Below are 15487 nucleotides of genomic sequence, written 5' to 3'. Positions count from 1 at the left end.
TTCTCCTCCTTCTCTTTCCCCCTTCCCCCTTCTTCGGAAAGGAAATGGGGGGGGGGGTGAATCCTACTTGGACCGAGAGTCCAAGTAGGACCCCCCCTTGGTGTGCCCCCTCTGGGGCTGGCCTCCTCTCCTCCCCCTTTATATATGTGGGTTGGGGGAACCCCAAAGGCACACCAAGTCTTCTCTTAGCCGTGTGCGGTGCCCGCCTCCATAGTTACACACCTCGGTCATATCGTCGTAGTGCTTAGGCCAAGCCCTGCGCCGGTAACTTCATCATCACCGTCACCACGCCATCGCGCTGATGGAACTCTCCCTCATGCTCAACTGGATCAAGAGATCGAGGGACGTCATCGAGCTGAACATGTGCTGAACGTGGAGGTGCCATACGTTCGGTGCTTGGATCGGTTGGATCGTGAAGACGTTCGACTACATCAACCGCGTTACTAAACGCTTCCAGTTTTGGTCTACGAGGGTACGTGGACACACTCTCCCCTCTTGTTGCTATGCATCTCCTAGATAGATCTTGCATGATCGTAGGTAAATTTTTTGAAATACTGCATTCCCCTATAGTGGCATCCGAGCCAGGTCTATGCGTAGATGTTATACGCACGAGTAGAACACAAAGAGTTGTGGGCGATAATAGTCATACTGCTTACCACCAACGTCTTACTTTGATTCGGCGGTATTGTTGGATGAAGCGACCCAGACCGACATTACATGACCGCGTTCATGAGACTGGTTCTACCGACGTGCTTCGCACACTGGTGGCTGGCGGGTGTCTGTTTCTCCAACTTTATTTGAATCGAGTTTGACTACGGCCGGTCCTTGTTGAAGGTTAAAATAGCACACTTGACGAAAAATAGTTGTGTTTTTGATGCGTAGGTAAGAACGGTTCTTGCTAGAAGCCCGTAGCAGCCACGTAAAACTTGCAACAACAAAGTAGAGGACGTCTAACTTGTTTTTGCAGGGCATGGTGTGATGTGATATGGTCAAGACGTGATGGGATATAAATTGTTGTATGAGATGATAATGTTTTGTAATAGTTATCAGCAACTGGAAGGAGCCATATGGTTGTCGCTTTATTGTATGAAATGAAATTGCCATGTAATTGCTTTACTTTATCACTAAGCGGTAGCGATAGTCATAGAAGCAATAGTTGGCGAGACGACAACGATGCTACGATGGAGATCAAGGTGTCAAGCCGGTGACGATGGTGATCATGACAGTGCTTTGGAGATGGAGATCAAAGGCACAGGATGATGATGGCCATATCATATCACTTATTTGATTGCATGTGATGTTTATCTTTTATGCATCTTATTTTGCTTAGTACGGCGATAGCATAATAAGATGACCTCTCACTAAATTTCAAGGTATAAGTGTTCTCCCTGAGTATGCACTGTTGCTATAGTTCGTCATGCCGAGACACCATGTGCTGATCGGGTGTGATAAGCTCTACGTTCATATACAATGGGTGCAAGCCAATTTTGCACAAGAAGAATACTCAGGTTAAACTTGACGAACCTAGCATATGCAGATATGGCCTCGGAACACTAAGGCCGAAAGGTCGAATGTGAATCATATAGTAGATATGATCAACATAGTGATGTTCACCATTGAAAACTACTCCATCTCACGTGATGATCGGACATGGTTTAGTTGATATGGATCACGTGATCATTTAGATGACTAGAGAGATGTCTATCTAAGTGGGACTTCTTAAGTAATATGATTAATTGAACTTTAATTTATCATGAACTTAGTGCCTGATAGTATTTTGCATGTCTATGTTATTGTAGATCAATGGCACGTGCTACCGTTCCTTTGAATTTTAATGCTTTCCTAGAGAAAGCTAAGTTGAAAGATGATGGTAGCAACTACACGGACTGGGTCCGTAACTTGAGGATTATCCTCATTGCTGCACAGAAGAATTACGTCCTGGAAGCACCGCTAGGTGCAAAACCCGCTGCAGGAGCAACTCCAGATGTTAAGAACGTCTGGCAGAGCAAAGCTGATGAATACTCAATAGTTTAGTGTGCCATGCTTTATGACTTAGAACCGGGAATTGAACGACGTTTTGAACGTCATAGAGCATATGAGATGTTCCAGGAGTTGAAGTTAATATTTCAAGCAAATGCCCGGATTGAGAGATATGAAGTCTCCAATAAGTTCTACAGCTGCAAAATGGAGGAGAATAATTATGTCAGTGAACATATACTCAGCATGTCTGGGTACCACAACCACTTGACTCAGCTGGGAGTTAATCTTCCTGATGATAGTGTCATTGATAGAGTTCTTCGATCACTACGACCAAGCTACAAGAGCTTCATGATGAACTATAATATGCATGGGATGGATAAGACAATTCCCGAGCTCTTCGCAATGCTAAAGGCTGCGGAGGTAGAAATCAAGAAAGAGCATCAAGTGTTGATGGTCAACAAGACCACCAGTTTCAAGAAGAAGGGCAAAGGGAAGAAGGGGAACTTCGAGAAGAATAGCAAGCAAGTTGCTGCTCAAGTGAAGAAGCCCAAGTCTGGACCTAAGCCTGAGACTGAGTGCTTCTACTGCAAAGGGACTGGTCGCTGGAAGCGGAACTGCCCCAAGTATTTGGTGGATATGAAGGACGACAAAGTGAAAGGTATATTTGGTATACATGTTATTGATGTGTACCTTACTAATGCTCGCAGTAGAGCTTGGGTATTTGATACTGGTTCTGTTGCTAGTATTTGCAACTCGAAACAGGGGCTACGAATTAAACGAAGATTGGCTAAGGATGAGGTGACGATGCGCGTGGGAAATGGTTCCAAAGTCGATGTGATCGCCGTCGGCACACTACCTCTACATCTACCTTCGGGATTACTTTTAGACCTGAATAATTGTTATTTGGTGCTAGCATTAAGCATGAACATTATATCTGGATCTTGTTTGATGCGAGACAATTATTCATTTAAATCAGAGAATAATGGTTGTTCTATTTATATGATTAATATATTTTATGGTCATGCACCCTTGACGAGTGTTCTATTTTTACTAAATCTTGATAGTAGTGATACACATGTTCATAGTATTGAATCCAAAAGATATAAGTTCAATAATGATAGTGCAACTTATTTGTGGCACTGCCATTTAGGTCATATTGGTATAAAGCGCGTGAAGAAACTCCATGTTGATGGAATTTTGGAATCACTTGATGCTTGCGAACCATGCCTCATGGGCAAGATGACTAAGACTCCGTTCTTCAGAACAATGAAACGAGCAACAGACTTACTGGAAATAATACATACTGATGTATGCGGTCCGATGAGTGATGATGCTCGTGGCGGGTATCGTTATTTTCCGACCTTCATAGATGATTTGAACAGATATGGGTATATCTACTTGATGAAACATAAGTCTGAAACATTTGAAAAGTTCAAAGAATTTCAGAGTGAAATTGAAAATCATCGTAACAAGAAAATAAAGTTTCTACGATCTGATCGTGGAGGAGAATATTTGAGTTACCACTACAAAAAACACTTCCGTGATGATACGTGTTCGTCACAGTAGGTCGCGTTTTTTGTCATGCATGTACATCCATGATGATTTTATGACAGAATCAAGATAGTCATACCTATGATGTCGTATAAGTGTTCCATGACATTACCAAAATTATCATCATGGAAGTGTCCACTTCCATTACGATAACTTGTGCGTCACAGAAGTGCTTTCGTCAAGGGTGACCGACATGTGGCATCCACCATAACGGAACACCGCTAAGCTATCGGGTCCGGTTTTGGATCCGATAACCCGTTAACAGCCGGGACCAATGGGAAATTTCCACGTGTGAAATTCTGATTGGCCGGAGGGAACACTTGTCAGCTTGTCAGTGGGCCAGATGTCGCCCGTCCATTGGAGGAGACATGCCTATGATATGTCGACACGTGGCTGGGCCCAAACAGAGGCCCATATAGGTTAAAAAGGCCGGCCCAGTCAAAGGCCCGTAGTACTTACTCAGGTACTAGTGGGCCAGCCCAATAACAGCCTGCTTAATAAAGGCCCATTTATAGCCCGAAGCCAGATCTGGCCCGTTAATTGTTCACCAAATATTTGGGCCCAATTACAGCCCAGTGACTTTCGGCCTGTTAGAGGCCCGATGTAGACATGGGCCCATTTCATCCCGGTGTCACTTTCGGCCTGGGAATGGCCCATGCTGCCCATGGGCCATATATGGTCCGACGGACATCGGGCCCACTAACGGCCCGTGATAAAGGTGGCAACAGTTAAGCCCAACGTGACTTTGGGCCTGTTAAAGGCCAGTCGCATAATTCGGCCCGTTGATGTCTGTACTAAGCTTTCGGCCTCTTAAAGGCCCATGATATCAGTGGGCCAACTAAGGCCCGAGATATGTTTCGGCCTGGTAACTGCCCGTGATATAACTGGGCCCAAAAGGCCCGGTCTACATTTCAGCCTCCTGAAGGCCCGTCGACGACTAGTGAAAATTGAGGCCCAATATGCATTTCGTCCTGCTAAAGGCCCATGGTTTCATCTGGGCCGTAACAGGCCAGTACAATATTCAGCATGTTAATGGCCCAACGCTACCTGGGCCAAACTAAGCGTTGGGTCCACAAAAGGCTCAACTAAAATACAGGCCGGTGTAAGTTGTGGGCTTCGCGCAAAGTGTGAAGGCCCCAATCATTCGGGCCCAAGAAAGATGCAGGCCGTCCCAATTGTGGCCCGCTAAAATAAAAAATTACAGCATAGTAAGTAAGAATAACCCTACACTATACAATAAAGGATTTATGGTATATTACATCCACTTGGCATCAAAGTTTGCCACCAGTGATCATAAAGCGCAACGAAGAAGCAGATTACAAAAACTGGGCACCATTGCAGCGTAACAAAATAATACTGAACCCGGACCACTTCCAAGACAGTTCAAGAAAGGTTAGCCTTGCGCGGGACCTACTGCGCAAGCTACTGAGCAAGGCTGTGAGACTGGCCTAGCATGTCGGTCATAGCTTCCAGGTGTAGCTGTTTACCGATGAGGTTCTCATTGGTATTCTCCGCAATCTTTCTTAGAGATAGGACTTCAAGTCGAAGTTGAGTTGTAGAATGCCTTTCTGCTAGAAATTGGGACTGAAGAAGTCGAACTGATTCAGACAACGAATTCTGTGAGCTTGTCTGACTGCTAGTCTCAAGTAACTTGAACACTGCATCAAGACAAGACTTTGGGGTTGTCTCGCTATCTTCAAGATGTTTTGCCTTCTTTGCTGCAATATATGTTGGGTTTGTCTCACAGCCTTCAGCAGACTTGTGCATGCCATCAGGCATATCACCCTAAAACAAAGCAGAAAGATGATAGGTTTTGCACATGTATAAACAAAGATGATAACTGTGCTGTCAATTCCATCCAATTTCAAATTAGAAAATAAAGAGTAAGTTCAAAATATCAATAGCATAATTTGGCATTGTTCATAATGCGGGGAGCTTCACCACACTACTGGATTACCATGTCAACATAACAAGCATAGATGAAGGGCAAAGACAATCATTGTATTATTTTGGTTAATGTGCATGGCATGTTGTTCATATCATCAGCCACACCAGTAAGATAAAATAGGAGATGACAAGGTGCAAACGTGGGCTGCTTCACCACACACTGGATTATAGATCCATAAGAACAAGCATACATATAGGGAGTATTGAGTAATGTGCATGGTATGTATAAGGAATTTGTTTTACAAGTAAAACTTAGAACTTACGGTTCTTGTGAACATGCATTTAGGTAGAAACAACAAACTAAACAACAGTAAACGATAGGGAGTATGAGAAAATTAAACAACAGTTGAGGATAAAGGCTTTAGAAGGACTGACTTACATTAACAGTTAACACCGGCTTTATAATGCCCTTCTCCATGTCAAGGGAAGGATAACTCAAGAATTTTAGCATATAATGTTCTTCATAAGCATTGCCTGTACTCTACATTTTGTAGAGAGTAATTATAGATATGATAATACTGGAAGGGATAGAGGATAACAAAGATAAGATGCAGATTGATGCTACATAATCAACTACCAATCCCTGGAAGTACAAGCGTTACAGGACAAAATGTACTGACAAGAGCAATGGGCTACATTTCTGCACTGGCATTGTCTGTGTATTCTACTTTTTGGTAAGATTAAATATAGATCTGATCTTTTTTAGTAAATGGTGGGCGAGGGAGATAAGATGCAGAATGCTACACAATGAACCAATCACTCTTCCCATAATACAAGAGTGTTTTGAACACTGGTGTACTATACAAAACGTTCTTATATTATGGGACGGAGGGAGCAGCTATTAATGTAAGTACAGTGATAGACGACGTTCAGTCCTTACAAGAGGACTGCAGAGCTAAACCTCTTCAAAAGCATTGGGTTGATTCTAAATTTATGTAAGAGTCCATATGGATCTTATAATGTCCACCAAATGGACGATAACGAGGCTAACGTGTGCAGTGATGCTACATAATCAAACAGCTATGAAAGTAAGTATGGTCATACAGGGCAAGAGGTACTCATAAGAGCAATGCAGTGTGCAGTATAGTTGCGAGATTCTGTGGTCCCTTGAGAATGAATGTTCTTCTGCTAACAGTTTTCGTACAAGTGAGATGTTAAGGCAAATGCAGAAATGTAGTTCAAATTGTGATGTGATATCATAGACAGTACCTTAGGCTGCAGCCGAGACCAATGTGTAACAAGATTATTCCAGTCACCGTCGGATAAATGTAGCACCGGAGACTTTACAGAAATTTTGTTTAGTGGCTTGCCATCAAAGTGCGCTTGCCTCAGGTAGGAACGATACTTCATCAACGAGCGCTTGAAAAGTGCAACCAACCCTTGCTCGTCTTCACAATCCAGTTTGGTCCTCACCTATCTAAAAGAATGAAATCTTGTGTCTTCTGTCAGCAGAAACATATGCAGTAATGACCATGAATAACATTAGTACACTACTTACGCGTAAGTTGCGGAGGAAGACTGGAAATTGTTCTGTGTCTGCGGTATAATCTTTCCATGAAGGAAAGATGCGCACAAAGTTCCCGACAATAATATAAGCTTCGTCTTCTAAACTGGGAAGAAATGGAACAGGGGTCCTATTAGCTGCAATTGGGGCTCTCTCTGGTTCGAAAAGGGATTTGGCAACTGGATTTGGTGTACTCTTTGCTGTAATGGGGGTTTTGCATCGTAGAGCTGGTGCTATGTCAACTGGCATAATCATATTGTTTGCTACAGCTGGGGTCTGCTGAGTTGGGGCATCAGAAATGACCAGTGTAGTAGGGCTAGAGTCTGTTAGAGTTGGGGTGTTTTGTGGGTCAGGTGATATTGCAACTACACCTAATGGGCTATTTGATTTATCAGGTGCCAATACCTTTTCCAAATACTTTGCTTGTGCTCCTCCATGATCAGCAATCGCCCTCTTCCTTTTGAACATCTGATACACAAGAACAACATTTGAATGGATAAATATGGTATGATGACAGATGGAATATGTACTGAAAATGGATAGGCAGGGCGTATTCACATACACGATGTGTAAACTAAGCTAATGACAGTTCAACAAAGTAGAAGCAATGCAAAGCATTAGTTGCAAGATATGTGCGACCAATATAACCTTGGAAAGTTAGAGCAAGCACCTTGATGGGTGAATAAGATAGGCCTTCTTCCTCTGACTCCTCCACTAGGGAGCTACATTGACTTAGGTCTCCCTCTAGCTCAGAATCACTGTTAGGATCATATTCAGAGCATGAATCTGTAGGTGGAGAGCGTTTGCATTGCATTGCATCCAGACTTGATTTCAGTCCCTTAATGCCAAGTTTGACAGCCATGTCATTGTTCTGCTTTATTCTTTTCATGCGCGCAAGCTCATAATCATTATGATGCTGTTCAGAATCTGAGATTCATGAAAACATAAAAAGTAGTCAGATTATCTATCGAATGCATTGCGGATTCAACTCGAAGACTGTCCCCCTATAAAACCCTGCATATGCAAAGCTCACCCCCAACCGTGCTGACCAGACCACACACATAAATACAAACCCCTTATGTCTCTATAACAGGCAGACACACATTTCAAAACTGAAGTACGAACATTAGAATCATATGAAGTTCGTATTTGAACAAATAAATTAAGGAATTATGAGTGGCATAATGTTTAGCTTCATGGGTGGAGTGTTGGTAGTGCGACACAAAGCAAGTAGGCAGATTGTATTCCATGTAAAAGATCGAAGCCTATGTAAAATCTGGAAATGACACTTTCTTTCTATACAATGCAGTGTTCGTTGCCCACACATGATGGAAGAGATCACATAGAGAAATACTATGCACTCATATCTACAGTTCCAGTACTTAGAAACAGGGTGGTCCACCCTAAAAGAATATTGACAACAAATATGACAAGGCAAGCATAGATGTAGTGAATCAATCATTTACTTGTGAGCTTACTAGGACACGTATGCAGAATTGTAACTGCAGTAAGAGACCGTCCAAAATCCTCCTAGAGTCATGCCGTCCGGGCACGGCAAGTCGCCGGCGAGGCAGACGGCTGGGGGCGAGTAGAGATCGGAAGCGCGCAGCAGAACAGAGGGGAATCGGGGCCTGGGACGACCCAAAATCCCAGGGTGGGCCGGCCCACCATGGGCACCCTGTAGAGATACACACTCGAGTGGCGAACATGCATTTTCGAAACTAATTTAGGGACATTTAGCTGACCAATTAAATGACTGTTTTAATAATATCAGATTCGTATTTGAACAACTAAGCTTGTTTAACTTGATGGGTGGAGCAGTGCTATTATGACACGAAGCACATATTCTGATCTTATAGTGATCATAAAAGGGGGAAACTCTAAGCATATTTTTTTAGCAAAAGAGTGTTTCCCCTCCGATTTCTATTGAAGAAACCACCACGGAACCAACATGATCAATTAAACCATATTATGACTGTGCCATGGCAGATTTGAAGCTGCAAACCGGAGAAATGATATTTAGCAGCCATTGTTTGCTTCGAACTAAGAACTTAATTCTAAGAGCTGAAAAGAAAGTAGAGTAACCAAGTTAAGATCTATTCTCTAGTTGAGATCAAAAGGTTGAGGAGATATGAAGTACCACCTCTCTTGCGGCGCTGTGTAGGCATCAGGGTGCGATGGCTGTCGGTGGTGTTGAAGCAGATTTGCGACGGTAGACGGGTGCATCGGGGGATAAGTCCCGTTGCGGTGGAAGAGAAGGTCGTGTGAGCGACCCCGACAAAGAGGACGACGGCGCCGATGAAGCGAGAGGACTTGATGCAAGGCTCTTGGTCCATCGCCATGGATGAGAAACGTCCATCTCTAACAGTGGACGACGCGGTCTTGGTACGCGCTCCGGCATGGTGGAGGATGCTACCTCTTGAGCACTTGCGCTGGTTTTCCCTTCAAGAGGAAAGGGTGATGCAGCAAAGTAGCGGAAGTATTTCCCTTAGTTTTTGAGAACTAAGGTATCAATCCAGTAGGAGGCCACGCACGAGTCCCTCGCACCTACACAAACAAATAAATCCTCGCAACCAATGCGATAAGGGGTTGTCAATCCCTACATGGTCACTTACGAGAGTGAGTTCTGATAGATATGATAAGATAATATTTTTGGTATTTTTATGATAAAGAAAAATAAAAGATGCAAAGTAAAATAAATGGCAAAGGAAATAACTAAGTATTGGAAGATTAATATGATGGAAGATAGACCTGAGGTCTATAGGTTTCGCTAGTGGCTTCTATCAAGAGCATAAGTATTCACGGTGGGTAAACAAATTACTGTTGAGAAATTGATAGAATTGAGCATAGTTATGAGAATATCTAGGTATGATCATGTATATAGGCATCACGTACGAGACAAGTAGACCGACTCCTGCCTACATCTACTACTATTACTCCACACATCGACCGCTATCCAGCATGCATCTAGAGTATTAAGTTCATAAGAACAGAGTAACGCTTTAAGCAAGATGACATGATGTAGATGGATAAACTCATGCAATATGAAATAAACCCCATCTTGTTATCCTCGATGGCAATAATACAATACGTGCCTTTCTGCCCCTACTGTCACTGGGAAAGGACACCTCAAGATTGAACCCAAAGCTAAGCACTTCTCCCATTGCAAGAAAGATCATTCTAGTAGGCCAAACCAAACTGATAATTTGAAGAGACTTGCAAAGATAACCAATCATACATAAAAGAATTCAGAGAAGATTCAAATCTTGTTCATAGATAAACTTGATCATAAACCCACAATTCACCGGTCTCAACAAACACACCGCAAAAGAAGATTACATCGAATAGATCTCCACAAGAGAGGGGGAGAACTTTGTATTGAGATCCAAAAAGAGAGAAGAAGCCATCTAGCTAATAACTATGGACCCGTAGGTCTGAAGTAAACTACTCACACTTCATCAGAAGGGCTATGGTGTTGATGTAGAAGCCCTCCGTGATTGATGCCCCCTCCGTCGGAGCTCCGGAACAGGCCCCAAGATGGGATCTCGTGGATACAAAAATTTACGGCAGTGGAATTAGGGTTTTGGCTTCGTATCTGGTAGTTTGGGGGTAGGTAGGTATATATAAGAGGAAGGAGTACGTCGGTGTTGCAACAGGGGGCCCACGAGGGTGGAGGGCGCGCCTGGGGGGGGGGGGGTAGGCGCGCCCCCCTACCTCATGCCCTCCTTGTTGATTGCTTGACGTAGGGTCCAAGGCCTCTGGATCATGTTCGTTCCGAAAATCACGTTCCCGAAGGTTTCATTCCATTTGGACTCCGTTTGATATTCTTTTTCTACGAAACCCTAAAATAGGCAAAAAACAACAATTTTGGGCTGGGCCTCCAGTTAATAGGTTAGTCCCAAAAATAATATAAAAGTGTATAATAAAGCCCAATAATGTCCAAAACAGAATATAATATAGCATGGAACAATAAAAAATTATAGATACGTTGGAGACGTATCAAGCACTCCCAAGTTTAATTCCTGCTCGTCCTCGAGTTGGTAAATGATAAAAACAGAATTTTTGATGCGGAATGCTACTTGGCATAAATTCAATGTAATTCTTCTTAATTGTGGTATGAATATTCAGATCTGAAAGATTCAGGACAAAAGTTCAATATTGACATAGAAATAATAATACTTCAAGCATACTAACTAAGCAATTATGTCTCTTCAAAATAACATGGCCAAAGAAAGTTATCCCTATAAAATCATATAGTCTGGCTATGCTCTATATTCACCACACAAAGTATTTAAATCATGCACAACCCCGATGACAAGCCAAGCAATTGTTTCATACTTTTGGTGTTCTCAAACTTTTTCAATCTTCACGCAATACATGAGCATGAGCCATGGACATAGCACTTTAGGTGGAATAGAATGGTGGTTGTGGAGGAGACCAAAAAAGGGAAGATAGTCTCACATCAACAAGGCGTATCAACGGGCTATGGAGATGCCCATCAATAGATATCAATGTGAGTGAGTAGGGATTGCCATGCAACGGATGCACTAGAGCTATAAGTATATGAAAGCCCAACAAAAAGGAACTAAGTGGGTGTGCATCCAACTCACTTGCTCATGAAGACCTAGGGCATTTTGAGGAAGCCCATCATTGGAATATACAAGCCAAGTTCTATAATGAAAAATTCCCACTAGTATATGAAAGTGATAACATAGGAGACTCTCTATTATGAAGATCATGGTGCTACTTTGAAGCACAAGTGTGGTAAAAGGATAGTAGCATTGTCCCTTCTCTCTTTTTCTCTCATTTTTTTATTTGGGTCTTTTCCCCTTTTTTATGGCCTCTTTTTTTTCGTCCGTAGTCTCATCCCGACTTGTGGGGGAATCATGGTCTCCATCATCCTTACCTCACTTGGGACAATGCTCTAAAAAATGATGATCATCACACTTTTATTTACTTAGACCTCAACATTACAACTCAATACTTAGAACACAATATGACTCTGTGTGAATGCCTCCGGCAGTGTACCGGGATATGCAATGAATCAAGAGTGACATGTATGAAAGAATTATGAACGGTGGCTTTGCCACAAATACAATGTCAACTACATGATCATGCAAAGCAATATGACAATGATGGAGCGTGTCATAGTAAACGGAACGGTGGAAAGTTGCATGGCAATATATCTCAGAATGGCTATGGAAATGCCATGATAGGTCGGTATGGTGGCTGTTTTGAGGAAGGTATATGGTGGGTGTATGATACCGGCGAAAGGTGCGTGGTATTAGAGAGGCTAGCAATGGTGGAAGGAAGGAAAGTGCGTATAATCCATGGACTCAACCTTAGTCATAAAGAACTCATATACTTATTGCAAAAATCTACAAGTTATCAAAGCAAAGTATTACGTGCATGCTCCTAGGGGGATAGATTGGTAGGAAAAACCATCGCTCGTCCCCGACCGCCACTCATAAGGAAGACAATCAATAAATAAATCATGCTCCGACTTCATCACATAACGGTTCACCATACGTGCATGCTACGGGAATCACAAACTTTAACACAAGTATTTCTCAAATTCACAACTACTCAACTAGCATGACTCTAATTTTACCATCTCCATATCTCAAAACAATTATCAAGTATCAAACTTCTCATAGTATTCAACACACTCATAAGAAAAAAAAATTAATCTTGAATGCCTAACATAATTAAAGAAAATTACCATGCTATTTTGTAGGACTCTCAAAATAATCTAAGTGAAGCATGAGAGAACAATAGTTTCTATAAAACAAATCAACCGACGTGCTCTAAAAGATATAAGTGAAGCACTAGAGCAAAAACTATATAACTCAAAAGATATAAGTGAAGCACATAGAGTATTCTAATAATTTCCGAATCATGTGTGTCTCTCTCAAAAAGTGTGTACAGCAAGGATGATTGTGGAAAACTAACAAATAAAGACTCAAATAATAAAAGACGCTCCAAGCAAAACACATATCATGTGGTGAATAAAAATATAGTTCCAAGTAAAGTTACCGATGGAAGTAGACGAAAGAGGGGATGCCTTCCGTGGCATCCCCAAGCTTTGGCTTTTAGGTGCCCTTAGATTATCTTGGGGGTTCCATGGGCATACCCAAGCTTAGGCTCTTGCCACTCCTTGTTCCATAATCCATCAAATCTTTTCACCCAAAACTTGAAAACTTCACAACACAAAACTTAAAGTAGAAAATCTCGTGAGCTCCGTTAGCGAAAGAAAACAAAACACCACTTCAAGGTACTCTAATGGACTCATTCTTTATTTATATTGGTGTTAAAACTACTGTATTCCAACTTATCTATGGTTTATAAACTATTTTACTAGCCATAGATTCATTAAAATAAGCAAACAACACACGAAAAACAGAATCTGTCAAAAACTGAACAATCTGTAGTAATCTGTAGCTAACGCAAGATCTGGAACCCCAAAAATTCTAAAATAAATTTCTGGACGTGAGGAATTTATCTATTAATCATCTGCAAAAAAATTAACTAAATAGCACTTTCCAAATAAAAATGACAGCAATTCTCGTGAGTGCTAAAGTTTCTGTTTTTTACAGCAAGATTAAAAAGACTTTCCCCAAGTCTTCCCAACGGTTCTACTTGGCACAAACACTAATTACACAAAAAACACAATCAAAACAGAGGCTAGATAAATTATTTATTACTAAACAGGAGCAAAAAGCAAGGAGTAAAAATAAAATTGGGTTGCCTCCCAACAAGCGCTATCGTTTAACGCCCCTAGCTAGGCATAAAAGCAAGGATAGATCTAGGTATCTTTAGTTGGTAATTCTTTAATGAGACATCTATCACTTTTAGGAGTTTCTTTTCTTTTATCAATAATCAAACTTCTAGGAACAAGATCAAAAAAATCATTAGTAGCAAATGGTTCCTTAATGATAGCAAAAAGATTAGGATGAATACTTATAGATTTGAGATCCGCAGTTTCTTTGCTAGAGGATTCACCCTTATTTTTAGGAACTTACATAAGCTTGGCAATTTTAGTTGGAGGACCTGGAGTATTCTTTACGGAAGAAAAAGCGGTTCCCAAGTTGGTAATGATACCCTCAAGTTTATCAATTCTAGTGGAATCATGATTTATTCTTTCATTAACTATAGGTTCCTTCTCTTTAATATTTTTCAAAGTTACTCCTACTTTAGATCCATATGGGGTAATTTGGTTGTGGATCTTTTTATCGAAATTTTCAATTAACTCAATGGTAGTAACTTTATTTTCAATAATTTCAAGTTTTTGCATTACATGCTCCAAAGTTAACATAGTTCCATTAACCAAAAGAGGGGTGAGCCAAATAAATCTATCATAGCATTATAGGAATCAAAAGTGTGGCTACCCAAGAAGTTCCCTCCGGTAATGGTATCAAGGACATATCTGTGCCAAGGAATAGCACCTACATAAAAATTTCAAAGAAGAATAGAAGTAGATTGCTTCCTGGTAGATCTATTTTGAGCATTGCAAATTCTATACCAAGCGTCTTTTAGGGTTTCTCCTTCCCTTTGCTTAAAATTAAGAACTTCATTTTCGGGAGACAACGGAGAAGATAGGGGACTAGCCATAACGACAAGCAAGCGAAAAAGAGGCGAACGGAAAAGAGAGGGCGAATAAAATGGCAAGGGTGAAGTGGGGGAGGGGAAAACGAGAGGCAAATGGCAAATAATGTAATGCGGGAGATAAGGGTTTGTGATGGGTACTTGGTGTGTTGACTTTTGCGTAGACCTCCCCGGCAACGGCGCCAGAAATCCTTCTTGCTACCTCTTGCGCACTTGCGTTGGTTTTCCCTTGAAGAGGAAAGGGTGATGCAGCAAAGTAGCGTAAGTATTTCCCTCAGTTTTTGAGAACCAAGGTATCAATCCAGTAGGAGGCCATGCACGAGTCCCTTGGACCTACACAAACAAATAAATCCTCGCAACCAATGCGATAAGGGGTTGTCAATCCCTACACGGTCACTTACGAGAGTGGGATCTGATAGATATGATAAGATAATATTTTTGGTATTTTTATGATAAAGAGAAATAAAAGATGCAAAGTAAAATAAATGGCAAAGGAAATAACTAAGTATTGGAAGATTAATATGATGGAAGATAGACCCGGGGGCCATAGGTTTCACTAGTGGCTTCTCTCAAGAGCATAAGTATTCACGGTGGGTAAACAAATTACTGGTGAGCAATTGACAGAATTGAGCATAGTTATGAGAATATCTAGGTATGATCATGTATATAGGCATCACGTCCGAGACAAGTAGACCGACTCCTGCCTGCATTTACTACTATTACTCCACACATTGACCGCTATCCAGCATGCATCTAGAGTATTAAGTTGAGGAGAACAGAGTAACGCTTTAAGCAAGATGACATGATGTAGAGGGATAAACTCATGCAATATGATATAAACCCCATCTTGTTATCCTCGATGGCAACAATACAATACGTGCCTTGCTGCCCCTACTGTCA

This window comes from Triticum aestivum, chromosome 2A (genome assembly GCF_018294505.1).
Source record: "Triticum aestivum cultivar Chinese Spring chromosome 2A, IWGSC CS RefSeq v2.1, whole genome shotgun sequence".
NCBI lineage: Eukaryota > Viridiplantae > Streptophyta > Magnoliopsida > Poales > Poaceae > Triticum > Triticum aestivum.
Note: the sequence above shows the minus strand (reverse complement) of the source record.